Source organism: Nipponia nippon, unplaced genomic scaffold (genome assembly GCF_047370975.1).
Source record: "Nipponia nippon isolate SJK-2023a ecotype South Korea unplaced genomic scaffold, ASM4737097v1 scaffold_7, whole genome shotgun sequence".
Classification (NCBI taxonomy): Eukaryota; Metazoa; Chordata; class Aves; order Pelecaniformes; family Threskiornithidae; genus Nipponia; species Nipponia nippon.
This window is the reverse complement of record NW_028262391.1, coordinates 40,982,922-40,998,006: the sequence shown is the minus strand read 5'-3', so window position 1 is coordinate 40,998,006 and position 15,085 is coordinate 40,982,922. Positions and strand designations below refer to the sequence as shown.

At 42.4% G+C, this 15,085-nt stretch overlaps 1 long non-coding RNA gene across 1 annotated transcript in view; it reads right to left on the bottom strand.

Annotated features, from left to right (window-relative positions):
• LOC148051028 (uncharacterized) overlaps positions 1 to 8,721 on the bottom strand; it is a 34,926-nt gene extending 26,205 nt beyond the window's left edge. The window contains exon 1 of the long non-coding RNA XR_015700486.1: positions 8,613 to 8,721. This is a non-coding gene — a long non-coding RNA (uncharacterized LOC148051028). The remainder of the gene's footprint in view (positions 1 to 8,612) is intronic.
• Positions 8,722 to 15,085: the final 6,364 nt, after the last annotated feature.

Genomic DNA, 15,085 nt, shown 5'->3' with positions numbered 1-15,085 from the left:
TGCACAGAGAAAGAGTCCAAGCAAGTTAGTTTAACCACCACCTTGGTGCAGCCAAAACATTTTTAATGTCTCAGCAAGACACCAGCTAGAGAGCAGTGGTGGGAGGGAGCCGGTGCCTGAGCTGCAGCCTGAGCACTGACACTCGGGTGTCCCACCCTGTGCACCAGCCCTCAGCAGGGACTTGGCACTTTTAGTCTCACTGGCTGCCTGGTCTCAAGCAAGAAAACCCAATGATGATTACTACTGCTCTCTCCATGTGACTGGGAAAGGAAAGTCAGTGTTTGTGGAGCTGCTGGGTATGATGACAATAGAGCAGAAACAGCCCCCAGAAAGGACTCTGCATTTGGTGCAAGGGGTATGTATGTTTTACATAGGTTGAGGCTGGGTGTTAAAGCTGGAAGACAAAAACTATCATCTGAATGAGGGATGGCTCCTGGGGAAATCATAACTGAGATCCTGTGTCTGAAAGCAGATGTAGGAACTTCCCCACAAAGTTCATCCTCACAGCTTTGTTGCTGTCTTTCAGAGGACAGCGAAGTCCACACCCCGTTGAGAACGATGAATGCTTTTGCAGTCATTTCAATAGATATAGGATGTAAAGAGACTCTCTCAGATGTGGCTGAACTCTGCACTGAGTAGGAAGCCCTAGCAGAGGATGGAGGACAAAGGAAATGCTGTGCCCTGTGGACACCATTTGATGGGAGCTGAGCCCCGAAGGACACAGAGGAGGACAGAAGAAAGTAAGTGTGAAAATGTGAAAAAGCAGTAGCGTCCCTTCATGCAGTGTGCATTTGGGGGCAAGGCAGGAGGCACGGCAGGACCAGCTCTCCTGCATTCAGCATACTGAATAATACCAAAGAAAAATCCTTAGCAAGTCACTCTCACCACCATAATATCTGCCTTTGGTACTGGGGCAAGAATGTAGCAGTCAGAGGGCATGTAAGCAGCCTAACATTTTTCACATATCTGCACAATTTTCTTCTAGCATAACTGAATAAATATCATTAAAAGATACATTTTTTTTACAGTTCTTCTCCATAAAAAGATAGCATGTGGTTAGAACAGTACTGTATAAGTAAGATCTTTTTCCTTGTCAATTTACATTATAAAAACATCTCATGCATATAAAACTTGGGGTTTGTACCAGTGGAATTATATACAGTACTGTATGTTTCTATATACTCAGGTTAGTACATATTTACATGTACAACGCACACAGGATTATGCTGGGGCCAAACACTAAAAGAAAACATGCGGTAAATGGTTGCTTTAATAAGTCCTGTTCCATTGAAAGGAAATAAAACCTGAGTATTAATGAGATATAATTATATATTTAAAATCTTTTCCCTTGTGCAGTATACAGAATTAATGCCAGTAAACTCACAAACTGCAACATTCTACTCCATTACATCTGCAATGATTAGAGATAGTTTGAACATCTGGCATATAATCTGTGATAGAAAACAGCATTCTGCACTTTAATGGACGTCTGGAGGCTACACATATCTGATTTTATTTCTTTGTGTTAACTCTTTCCTGGGAGGAAGAGGAGATCCAGTGCTTGAGCACCTTCTTTCTGTCTTTTGATGAAGTTGCATGTAGCAGTGGTATTTAGCTACTTTCAGGCTACTTACGTTTTAAATACCTAAAGTAAAGGGGGACCCACACAGATTTCTGAGAGGCTATTTATAACATAGACAATTGAGCAGCATAAATATTAATGTGTTAAAAACTAAGAAACTCATCCAATGAAAGTAACAATAATTTCCTCGTTTTCAGTGACTCCAGAACATTCAAATGAAGCAGCATTTGCCGTTCCCTTCATTATTTCAAAGACTTTGTGAATATCCTCCCTTAATTTGGTTTTCTTTCATAATCTTGTACATGATAAGCTGGGGTTACCAATATTTGTACATTTTTTGATGTACCCTAACTGTAAGTAAGAGCTTCTTTGACTGGCACTGACTTTCATTGAAAAAATTAGATTATTTCTCAGCTTTTACAGGGTGTGTTTTGCCCCAAGCTAAACAAGAAGGTTTTAGCCCTACTGTGTTCTGCAGGGAAAAGAGAGATACTCACTTGAAAGGCGAATGAGACTGACAGCGTTATCTTTTGCCTTACTTACCGAATATTAGCTAATACCAACACCTAAGGAGACCTTGAAATTAGACTCTGAGTAGTAATTAAGACTGATTGAAGAGTGGTATCAGAAGAGATCTGTGTCACTGCTGAAAGGATTCAGCATTTAGTGTGACCTGACAAGTGTTCTGTATGAGCATATTTAGGTATGAGAAAGAATATCTGCTGTAGGGAAAATGCTAGTGTTAAGTAGAGTTTTGTAATCTGATAATGTACATGTCTGGGGCTTACTCAGCTGCCATGGTGTAACAAAAGCCATAGGTACTGGGTAGCTTCTGTTGAGTACTAATAATTAGCCTAAACATGGGTGCATTAAGCAGTCCTCAGGTCCTAAGGACCTTACTGCACAGGTTCACAAGGGCATCAAAAAGTTCTAATGGTTGCATTACCACACAAACACTTACACCACACACATGCTATGCACAGGTAAGAACAGAAAGCCTGGAGATAATCATTTAAGGCTAAAACCACCTAAATATGAAGCATGTGCAATACATTAGGTTACTATTGAATTAACTCATGTATTGCTAGACAGTGGAAAGCTTGAAGCCTATGGAAAAAAAAAAAGAGCAGTGTTTATTTGTAAACCAGATTGAACCCATTTCAACAAAGATTAGGAAAAATTGGCCTAATTATAGATGATGATCTAATACAATTTGGCCATATTTAATGGAAGTCAGAAGCAGAAAGTTGCATGTTACTTCCACTATCTGAACTAATGGATCAGTGATTTCTTATATAGTAAGAGATCCATCCCCTTACACATTTGTCACTTTTAAAAAAGGTCATTAGATTCAACAGATGAAGAACATTGAAGGATAACCTGAAATCACCATTTAATGAGGAATCACCTGCCCAGGTCTAATGAAACTCAGGAAAGTGTCTGGAAACAGGCCAACCATGTTTTACCAAAGTACCTACATTGTCTTTGATTTATTCACAACTTTTGACAATATCATCAAATGCAAAGATCAGCTCTGCAACTGTAGGGCTCAGTCCTGCTCCAGCTTCAATTAATAAGACTCATGGGAAAAACAGGCTGGTTTAGACCCCAAAGGAGTAAGCTTCCCTTTGATAGTAGTTTAGTGAAGGTCCAGAGAGGTTCTGTCAGAACAAGGGGCATATTTAACCTGGATTTGCTTGATCTCCCCTACCTAGAATTGTAAGCAGAGATCTTAGCAGACATAATTCACTGGATTAAACCATGAACTGAATTATTTCAATGTTAAATTCCAGGAAGAGCGACGGGTTTGAGAGATCCATACAATTCCACCTTTTCAAGTTATTCAAAGACCAGAGTTGCCAAGTCATTTAGCACAAAAACCTGGAAAAAACAAATCTGTGCCATAGATCAGATAAAACCATCCTGTGAAACTCATGTTGGTGAGAAGGGAAACATGAGAAGGAAAGGCCTGAAGCAGCTGGGAAAGCACTGAGACAAGAGAAACGTTATTTCAGGGTATTTAAAGCAGATTTTAGCTTTCCCCTGCTTTGACTAAGCAGCAGCTTTTACAAGCATTTGGTAGTCCAGTTGTCCTGCACTGTTCCCAGATGGTGCTTATGGACAATGCAGGACTGAGGCACCCATCATGGCTTTCTTCCTGCCCACCAGGCACACAAGATGCCCATTAAAAGCCCCACACAGAACAAAGCAGGTGCTTCTGACTGTCAAGGCAAGGGAAGAGGTCAAAGTCCATCTGATTCATTGAGGGGACAAAGTGAATTAGACTGGGACCATTAAGGCTGTTGGTTTCAGCATCATACTTTAAAGCTTCATACTGGAGTGATGAAACTTTGGCAAAAAGGACCATATAACATATCCCATTCACCTATTAGTTATTACACACTTTGTTGCCATGCAAGTTTGTTCCTAAGAAGTCCTCTGCAATGACTCATCAGAAAAGCCACACCACAGTGACATTCACCCCATCTGTCCTGTCACTGCAGAGCACCTGCTTTGCTTGGTTCATGAACCAGAAGACTTTGGAGGATGGTGGCATTTGATTGCAGCCAACAGCCCGTATAAAACCATCAGAAAGGAAACTTTGGCCTTCCTTACCAGGGTCTCAGGCTTTCACCTACTGAAACAGCACATTTGACCTTAGAGGTAGATGAAAAACTTTAAGATGTCTCAGTGGCTCCCAAAACTACAGCTGATGAACCTGGAAGTTTTGTAGCATGAAACAAGCAGGCTTTTGTAGCTTAAGAAACAAGGAAATACACAAAGTCAGAACAGGAGAGTAAGATATGATTTGGGATTTGGTTCCTTTTGTTCTTGGAAAGCATTATGCATAGTTAATGTACAGCATTAATTAGCTTTTACATTAACATAAAACTGCAATTGAACAACTTACTAGTAAAGATGAAAAACAGACTTGCCATGTGCTGCATAAAACAGTTGTTCTGGAGAGCGGAAAAGTCTTGCACCTAGCAAAGAGTCCTACTGGCTATCCCAACTAGATATGCTGTAGTAATACTCAGTTGCACACACTTGCGGAGCTTGTGGGTATATGGTACAGGCTGAATTTATGCCAGCGGCTCCAAATATAGATAGAAAATTAAGTTGAAAAGCTTTTTTCCCCTGACATAATTCCACCAAGAGGTTTGGAGCGACAAACCAATTACTTTTCCTCAAACTCTGCAGGCCTTTAAAGATGTAATAACTCTCAGTACTTGGACTCCAAAGGGAATAACTCACAACACAAAGCAGAATGCTACAGGGCAATGCCAACACCAAAGAGTATTTCAGGTGTTTCTGCTGAAGTGTGCCCCAGGTTAGAAGACTCCCTGGAATTGAGGTGATCTTCAAGGGAGCAGCAGCCTGCCACAGAAAGGTGGGTCAGAAAACTCCTCAGAGACTGGGAAAACACACAGAAAAGATGCTACAAACTCTTTCCCTCTGTGCAATTTTGTGTTGTGACATATTCTGGTAGCCATTTATTCTGAAGAATGCATGCAGAGCATACTCTCGTAAGCAGACTCCATTCTTGTAAGCCATGGATGGCTTTTTGCTCCCTCTCCAAATAAATTCCACTACACCTTGGCATTCAGTTGTCCTCACAGCCTTGATCTACTTAAAGTCCAAGTCTGAGACCTGCTTTTGTTTTGAAGAGGTAGTCATCCAGCTGACAGTTGCAAGGAAGCTTTAGCTTGCAGCCAATATACCCTAAAGGGTCAAAAAACTACAAGAAAGTAACTTTCTATCTTTTCACTTAACCTTATGCTTCCCAAGCCAGGTTTATGAGTGTCTCACGTTTGGAATTGGCAGGACTCTAAACCACGATATAAGCGCAGGCCAGGGAGAATCAGGTTCCCAGATTCAGAAGTGTAAAACCCTGGGCTGCATGACTGCCGGAGGGACTAGCCAGTGCTGGAAGGTCCCCTCTCACAGCCATGGGGACATGTTCCAGCGCATGCCTGCTGATGAAGGGGCTCACCTGCCCAGGAACCTCTTGCTCTGCCTTCCACCTCCTGTCCTCAGCTCCTTCTTCCTACCCAGATCTCCATCCACGCTGCCGAGGCAACACATAGCTTTCCCTGCACAGACAAACACAGTGTTCCCATGCCTGATGGGCCTCAGGCACTGCCATAACAAATACACAGCCAAAAGATCTTCAGGGCAAGTAGCCAGGCAGGACAGAGCCAGGGAAGTTTGGGAGCATTGGACTCCTGCCTGCCCCTACCCGTGGGCTGGGCTGCTCCCCATCACAGCTCAAGGAGCTGCCTTTCACATACACACACTCCCCAGAGCATGCAAAAGCACTCCATTACCCAGATCACTGGGAGACTCGTTCCCCTACGCACATTAGCAAGTGTTACGGAGCAACAGTGAAGAAAACTGCCGAAACCAGATAGGAATTACAGAAGTGTATTTCCGTCTCAGACAGGAATCTTGGTTTTCATTAATTAATATGTCAAAATAAACCAGTGGAGAAACATGTCTTGTTATCTGGCTTCTTAGATGGTAGACTTTGGTTCGTTAGCCTTAAAGCATATCAACTGGATAACACTATTTACGCCATACAGAATAATGATCTACTTTAAAGGGATACAGTATTGCCCATGCAGGAATGAATTCAACCATTATTCACAGCTTAAACACACACTAACCCATGTAAGTGAGAGATACAGATATAAAAGGATTCAAAGAAAGTAGGTCCTGGGAAGAAAGGCAAAATCTAGGTACTCATACCCTGGAGTTACTGCAGATCTGACTGTACATTAATTACCCATTAGTTTCAAGTTACACTACACAGATTCAGAGCCTTTGCTCTTTAGCCATGTTTAAAGAAAGAAGTAAAATGAAAGCTAAGCATGTTCAGCTGCTCTTTCGAGGTCAGTAAGAATACTAACATTAGATTTGGAGCTTTCTGTCTAGTTGGAAAACAAGCTGTTGTACTGATATTTAAAGTATATAGTCATTGAATTAGTTCAGAGCCATGCAGTAGCAGACAGCTCCACAGACACTATAACAGCCCCTTCAGAAATACCATGATTTTAATCTTGCAAGCCTGCAAGAGCAATATCTCTGCAGTGTTCAACCTATATTGTTGACAATAAAATTATAAGAAAAAGACACTTTAAACATGCAGTAGCTGTGTCTGAAAATTAAATATATCAGCCGTTAATTTTTTCCTCCAAATTACTAAAAAGCAACAGTCCACACTAAAGACTAACTGTTTGTAAAATTGGATTTTTAAAGATGAAGTCTTTTTTAAGCCAAGGCTGGTCAAAATAAGCATTGGAATGATTCTACAACTGGAAAAAATAAAGCTGCTTAGCTAATTCACCTCACCAAAAAAAAAAAATGGATTTATGCTGCTCAGATCAGTGTTTCAAATATTGAAATTTTTAGAAGAGTGGGGATATTACATTAAACCCCACAAAATGTGAGGCACTGGAGAAGCAGGGCCATAGGTAATGAGATATTGATCCTCCCACCTCGAGGTGAGAGCACACGCAGGCGGGGAGCGCAGATCAGACCACGGTCATCGCCAGACAAACCAGGCTCCAGCCCCAAACCAGGCACCCCTGAGCTGCAGGGGAAAACTCCTCCTTCACACCCGCTGCAGGTAGTACACAGGACTGGGGACAAACACCCATCTCATGGCAACTCTCTGCCCCCAACAAGCTCCATGTAGGGAGACCTCAATGCTGCCATCCACATCCACCTTCGCTGCCCACCCTGTGACACAGGGGCAAAGTCCTGGGTGTGCTGGGCACAACATGGGTGCTCAGCAGAGCTGCTCCAGCTACAGAAAGAGAACTCTGCAGCTGGACACTCACAGGCTACCACCTTACCATTTTTTCAGGGGAAAAAAAAAGTTTTAAGTTTGAAATATCAAAGGAAATTGTTTTCCAGACAGCCAGTTTACAACTTCTGTAGCTGAGTGTGGTTGTGCTCCCAGTCCTGGTTAGAAACCTGACTTCTCAGAGGCTTCACCAGAGCCACACTCCCTCCCCTTTGCTGTGCTAGTGAGAAGCCACATCAGCTGCTAAGTAGCCTAATGCAAACTGATGTGGCAGTTTCAATTCAATTGCCACTGCACAAGTAACACTATAGCAAAAGTCACCACTGTGATTGGCATTAGCTTGAACTGTTATTGTCATCACTCACGCAGTGCCATCGAGGTGCACGGTCCTTGTTGCCTTCGCAGCCGAGCAACTGGAGAGTTGATGTGTGCAGCTCTATCGCAACCTGTCAAAGTGGCACACTATAGCGTGGCACATGCTGTCCCCAGTCTGAGGTGGAAGGGAGTACTTCAGGACAGCAAGTCTGCTCCCTCTCACAGCTGCTAAAACTTCGAACAACATCCACATAACTGCAACTTAAAGTAACAAGGCTGTGACTTTAAAGTCTCTAGGAGTGTTTCTGGGAAAGGAACTGTACCAGGTTATTCATGCTCCAGGGGACTGGGGGAGAAGGTTGATTTATTTTTGCTTTTGACATCATTAACAGGGTAAGGATGACACATAACACTGTGGTTCACTGGTATATAGGCAACTGTGGTTGCTTCCTGCATTATAACTCATTAGATAGCCCTTAACTAATTACAGTTTGCAACTTTTGTGAAATTAAGCAGCAATAACCAGCAGCTGTACAGCTAAACTAGGGAACCCGTGTTTGGCACAGATCAAGCAGGCAGGTAAGCAAGGAGCACCCCAAGCCCACAGCACGTCCCACAGCAGGCAGCAGCAGTCCACAGGAGGGAGTGCAGCCCCCTCAGTACCGGGGGGTTCTGCCCCTCTGACTTCAGGCATAGGCACATTACTCCCTGTTGTATCCAGTCTAATTTTAAGTCACTGGAGTGACTGCTCATCTACCCGTTCTCCTGGGAGCTTATTAAAGAGTTTAGAAGAGCTGTACTTGGGAAGTTTGCCTTTAGTCAGTTTTATCTCGTTGCTCCTGGACTCTTTCAGACCATTCCCACAGAGCTCTCTCCTCTCTTAATTTTTATCGTTTAGGTACTTACCAGTGTCACCAACAAAGCACCTGCTGCATGAGTGTCCCCTCGGCAATGAAGAAACACACCTAGAAGCAGTCCCTTTTGTTTCCTTCACCCCAGGAGGCAGCAGGACAGCCCTGCAACCTGCCCAATGCCCGCCGGGCAGGCAGCCTCTGCTGAGCCTCACCCCTTTATAGCCCGGGGCTGGGCGGCTGCAAACACCCGGGCCCGGGCTGGTCCCCAGCACCTGGCTGCAGGCAGGGCTGTGCCCAGCTGGGGAGAGCTGCCTGTGCAGCCCAGCGCGCCGGGGAAACCCATGCTTTACTGCTGGTCTTTGCCCGCTTCTGAATTCCAGGCATGGGGTTCAGGCTTTCGTCTTTAAAAAAAAAGGAAAAATGTTGTTTCCCCTGGTCTCTGCTAGTGGGGGCTACGGAGGTGCCGGCTGATGCCCCAAAACACCCCCGCACCCTTCCCAGCCCCTGCCCGAGGGCTCCCTGCTGAGCCTCCGGGGAGCCCAGCTGCTCGCCCCTGCCTGCCCCTGGCCCCCCTCACCTTTACTGCCTTCCATGTTTTTTCTACCATTGCTTGTCTAAACATGGAGTATTTTTGCCTTCAGATCTGACTTTGTGTTTCTTCAAGTTAAATTTTTTATTCTTGCCCATTTTTTCCTCTGTTATTTCTGTCCTTAGTGATGTTTGCAATAGCTACTAATGTACTGTCATTTGCAAATGTAATTAGTGTGTTTACTTCTTTCTTTCTTTAGCTCATTAATAAAGATGTTAAATAAAAATATGCCTTCCTCTGCTAACAACATCCTCGAAATAGTTAGGAAGATGGGATCCTAAGGTAATAAAGAACTATATTATTGGACAAGACTTTTCCTTGCATCTTTCAGCATTTGCCATGCTCATTATGGGCAATTAAAGCATAAAACAACTTTCTCGCTTCACACCCAAAATAATCTTCCTCCCTGTTCTGTGTTTGCGTGTATAGGATATATACATAAAGAGCAAGACTAGACATCAGCTGGTAGCTTGTTATAACAGAAGTAGCAAGGTTTTCTCTGTTCTAGATGCAGAGGAGTAAATTAAAGTAGCCATTTGTTAACCTTTTTATGTACATTATCCCTGTTTTCAACAAAGGATAGGAGCGTGAGTGCTTTTAAAACTTTACTTACTGTGATTACTGTAGCTGTGTCCTAATACAACAGCTTGTATGTTTATTATACAACCATAATTCAGCATATTGGCTGTATCCACTAATGCATCCAGTATTTCCCATGACTCGCTAGCCATCCTTGTTCCTTTGATTTTGACAGGGCTGGGAACACTCAGCAGTTTGTGGCACTGGCTTGCTGTTGGGACAAAAGGATGTGCACTTCTTTTCACCTTCAGGAAAATGTGCTGAAATTAACTCATGGCTCTAGTGAATTGGTGTGAAATGAAATAATACTGGTTTCCCTTAATTTTCTATCTGCTGAAGAGACAGCAAAGAAAACCCAAATGTTTACAGAAACAAAAAAAACAAGGAGAGGAAGAGAGACAGGTCCGAGGATACACAGGGGCTAGTTTATCAAATTCATCTCATTTCTTCATCTCATGCTCAGCTATTTAAACAGAGTTTAAATAATACATTTATTTAAAGGAGAGCCTTTTCTCTGGGGGCCTTCTGGCATTAAGGTATGTGGAAATAGAAGTTGTCTTTTTTCTTTGTAATGCATGAAGGAAGACTTAAGATCACTGGATGCACATTTGGGTAATCATAAATTAATTGTAATGTAAACTTTCACAACATGTTCAGAGCATGTTGAGATTTTGTTTGATTTTGAATTGCTCCAAAATGACATCTAATTATATACTAGTGATTAACACGTTGGTTGCTACTAAGAAATAGCAACCAAGCAAACATTACAATTCAGTATTTGAATTTACTATGGGTTGGATTTGTTGGATTTTTTGCTTTTTTTCTAATGCACAGAGGAAACATGGTGGTAAATTCAAATACTTAGACAGGCACTGTGACTATTTTTCCTCATTTGTGAAAATTAGGGATTACATCACTATAGGAAGGAAGGGAAAGATGATCTTGATGTCTGCTTTTCTCTGCTTTCTCCCTTTTTCTCCTCGTGTCTCTCTGCCCCTGTCCTGGGATACAACTCAGTGTTGGGACCTGCCCTACAAGCATGGGTCTGGGTTCCTTGTCGGAGGCTCAGGCTCTGTGTCAGGCACAAGAGAGGTGGGTGCAGATCAGCACCTTGCCTGGGCCACTGTGTCATGGCCCGGCAGCTCTCCTGTCTGGAGCAGGGGACAAGCAGAGATCCACAAACAGTCCCATGTGAACCAGCTTCAAACCCCACCTCACCAGGAGAAGTCCCATCCTGAATCCCCCCTCTCCATGCCTGGCGGCTTGCCATCTCCTTAGGAAAACATGTCTCTCCTTTGACCTGAAGCTCTGTCTGAAGGTGGTGTCAGGTCTTCGGTACATGCATGATTCGTCAGTTCTTCATATCATATTTTCACCCATGTGGTTTGGAAGGAATTATTTGACCAAATAGGAAAAATCAGTAGATAGAATAATATGTGCTGTATTCTGCATCATTTTTGTCTGATAAAATGGAAACTGTGTCCTCTTCGGCTGCAGACAAAAGCTGGCTGATGCTTACCTGGTCTGAGACAGTGCTCGAGGCAAGGAGATGGTCAGCATACAGGACTAAAGCATATGCCTATGTATAGCATTTACTCATCCCTCATTTAGTGCAGTACTTCTTTGAAATAAAAGTTTCTGAAGCATTGGAGGAAAACAGTATTTTCAGTATGAGACAAAAATAAAGACTTAATGAGGTCTAATTTTCATCTCTGAGCCAAATACTGTCCCACATTAGCTCACTTTTGCATTCTCACTGGAGTGAGAATTACTGCCCCCCAGCCTCAGTGCTTTTCATGTTAGTTGGAGATTAGCAATGGTTTTAACTGGAAGAAATGAGGGCTTGGTTTTCTGTGGAGGCACTGTTCTCCAATTTGGGGTAAACAAGCAGTATCACATTTCCTTACACGGGCTGTGTTTGGGCAATTGCTGGATGTCAAGTGCCGTGTTACAGAGCTGAGGGTGGGAGCGGCCAGTACCAGACAGTAAATCAGCATCTCTCAGCCCCTACCCAAGCAGTGGGACTTGAGCAGTTTCACCTGGGCAAGGCACACCTTTGGGTACCATCATTCCCAAATGGAGCCCAAAGCACAGGGCAACCTCTCCAGATTCCCCTCCCACTTCCATCAAACAGAAATATTGACAGGATCAGCACTTTTTTGTATTCATTTAAGCATTTATGATTTAACTGCGAATGCATGAGGCTGTGCAACTGACTGCTGCTCAGGTGGATGTTACTGAACTCCCTGCAGTGAACTGAAAATGAACATGGCCATGAGGCCGTGGGAAGGTGACAGCGTTTCCAGTAAAGCAAATACCCCTGAGAACCAACAGGACACTCAGATAGTGGCTCTGCTCCTTCTGAACATCAGAAGTGTTCTGCCATTACCACCCATGGAAGGAAAGGGAAGGAGTAGGTGTTAACGAATCAACATTTATAATACTAAGGACAAGGTGTTTCTCCCATAAATCAGTAGTGTTTGGAGGCTTTAGCTCTGTGGAAGCATGGGGTGGATCAATGGTTTGGAAAAAATGAACAAGCCTTCCAGTTTTTCAAAGCTAATCGAAAACGAAACTTTTCCTTAGTGCATAGGTAAGCTGGGTTTGGTGATGTCAGTACCACCAGTAAGGTTTGAGAGGAGACATACAAATGGCAGTTGATGCACAGATACAAACACATTGCTCCATGGGGCAAGTACGCATTGCTTTGGTAAAAGCAATGCAAATACTGATTGACCATAAGTAGCTTCGGAGATACCTACTTTTTTCACAGCAGACCTTTTTTCTAGAAAATCGCCGGTTGTCTTCCCTGGGAGCAGACCCTTACCGAACGCTTTTCCCATTGCGCTGGGTGTTGGTTTCCACCGGCAGCACGGTAAGGACTAGCACAAATTGGGAGCAGTAATTCTCTAGTGAAGACGGATGTACCACAGTCACAGCTATTGTGTGAGAGATTTTTAACAAAAGAGAGATTTTCTCTGTTGGGATTAATAGCTCTATTTTTCTTTATTACTCCTTGTGTTTCACTCATTCATGCATCAACTTCTTCCAAACAGAAAACAATTGAGAAAACAATCCCCCAAGAATAAAATCTAAAAAATAATAAGGAAGCACAGTGGCACAACCTAAAGAGAAATCACATATTCTGTGTCGCAATATCTCGTAAAACCTAAGGACATGTTTCCTGCACAAATTCTCTGTTTCAAAGGGAAGGGTGTTTTTCTCTAGCTTCATTAATAATAGGCCTGATTCACCATCAAATTATTTCAACTTTACGCAGCTGGAATTTCAGGAGCTACAGTGATTCATCACATCCTGTGGCTCAGATTTTCAACCCCTCGGTCCATATTTATGCTCCTCAGTAACTAGCTGATGCTCAGAAATGCTGAATATCCATTATTGGCTTCTCTACAGTATTGAAAAGCGGGCACATCAGGACACTAAATATGGAGTTAAGGGGTTAAATCAGGTTCCTATTAAAAGAAAAACTGCAGTGTGTATATGTTTGCATATATATGCACACGGTTATTACATATGTATAAACATATGTATCAATTTCAGTCCTTTAAAATTTAAAATATTTCAGTTATCACCGAGGATCCCTCATTCAGCAGCTTTTTTTAAAGATCAAATGTACCTTCAACGTCATCTGTTGAGATGTAACTTACCTACTACTGCTGTCTGCATGTGAGACAAAGCTTGCGGTATCTATGTCTATCTGGGTAACTGATGTGTAATAAATAGAAGAAACCCCTGTTTCCAGCCTTCTTCACATTTTGAGAATCTGTATATCAGGTAAGAATTAATGAGTGTGAGCACAGAGAGTAATTTTCATTGATTCCTTTGCGATATCAGTAAGTGAATGTTCTCAGATACATCTGCTGCAGAACGCAGTGCCATAGAAACCTGGTAGTATTTTAAATTATCAGAACTCTAAGAAAAGCATAAATAATTAACCCCAAAGAGAGGGGTGTTTGCACCTATGAGAAAACCAAAAAGATTTCTGTGTCTTTCAAATCCTGGGGGCAGATCCTCCCCTGGGGGGATACGGTGGATGGCATTTGATTTACACTAGTGGTGGAGAGCCCCTCAGCTTGCATGGGCTGTGAAGTTTGCCTTCTCCGCCTGCGCTCAGCATCCTTCCACATGGCTCGGTGGAGCAGTAATATAAATTCTGGTCATAAACAAAGAAAAAACCAGACTGACAGAGAATTTGATGAACAATTTGCGCCTGTACACAATTTTTCCCTCTGTTTGCACCACTGAAATGCATGATCTTTTATCTTTAGACTTCAGTTTGCTTTTCCCATCCTCTTAGTTGCTAGCAACGCTGTAAAACCCTTAAAATATTAAGAAAATTACATCTGCTACATCTTGCTTTAAATATAGTGTTCAGTCTTTGCAAGTGTTACTTCATACATTAAATGAATAGCTTGCCCACCAGGTAAACTACATTTTGTTGCTTACCATGTCTGTCTTTGCACAACATGTAGTACACGGGCATAAATAACAGTATGTTATATAAATAATTACATGTATGAAAGGCTGTAAAACACTGAAGATATATTTGTACTTTTACTTACGAGAACATTTTAAAAATGATTGCTTTGTTCACCGCGCAGTTTTTATGTGTTGAACGGGGTGCACGCAGAGAACGTTTTCCAAAGTTGGTTTTTTTTTCTCCTTTCCTCCAGGTCACACTATAGCGTTATAGTTAGCAAATTGATAAGGTTCCACTGTTAAGCTTTATTACTTGTGACATGAGCCTATGACACTTTATAAAAAGAAGTAATCCAGAACAATCTCTAGGTAATTAACACCTAGATAAACAAACATAAATTTCTATATTGCATTTATTTGGACTACCACTCAAATATGCGTGAACCATGCTTTTTTAATTAAAAGATAAATCTATGTGACACTTAGCCTCAAACTTAATTATTCAGCATAGTATAATAAAAAATAGAGCCCATTAAATGTGTCTTGCTCTGTATTTCTGTATTAACAGCAAAACAGTTCACTCTGGGATCATTTAAATTTTCTTCTTCCTCTTTTCCTGTGATTTCCCTGTTCACTGAGACCCTTTTGGTTAAAAAAACACCACAACAAAAGCCCCCAAACAATACCCTGAGCAACACCAACAGGTGAGGAGCTGCAGAACTTCTCACAGCCCCTATAACGCTCAGCTGGGTGACATTTTTAATATGACATTACACTACAGCTTTACCTTCCCTCCTCCCCCTCCCTGGGCTTCCCCACGGAAACATACTTCCACTGTGGTGGATCATGCCAAGCAGTGATATCCAGAAATGAAAAACACAATACTTAAGAATAATTTCACTGGGATCATGCTTACA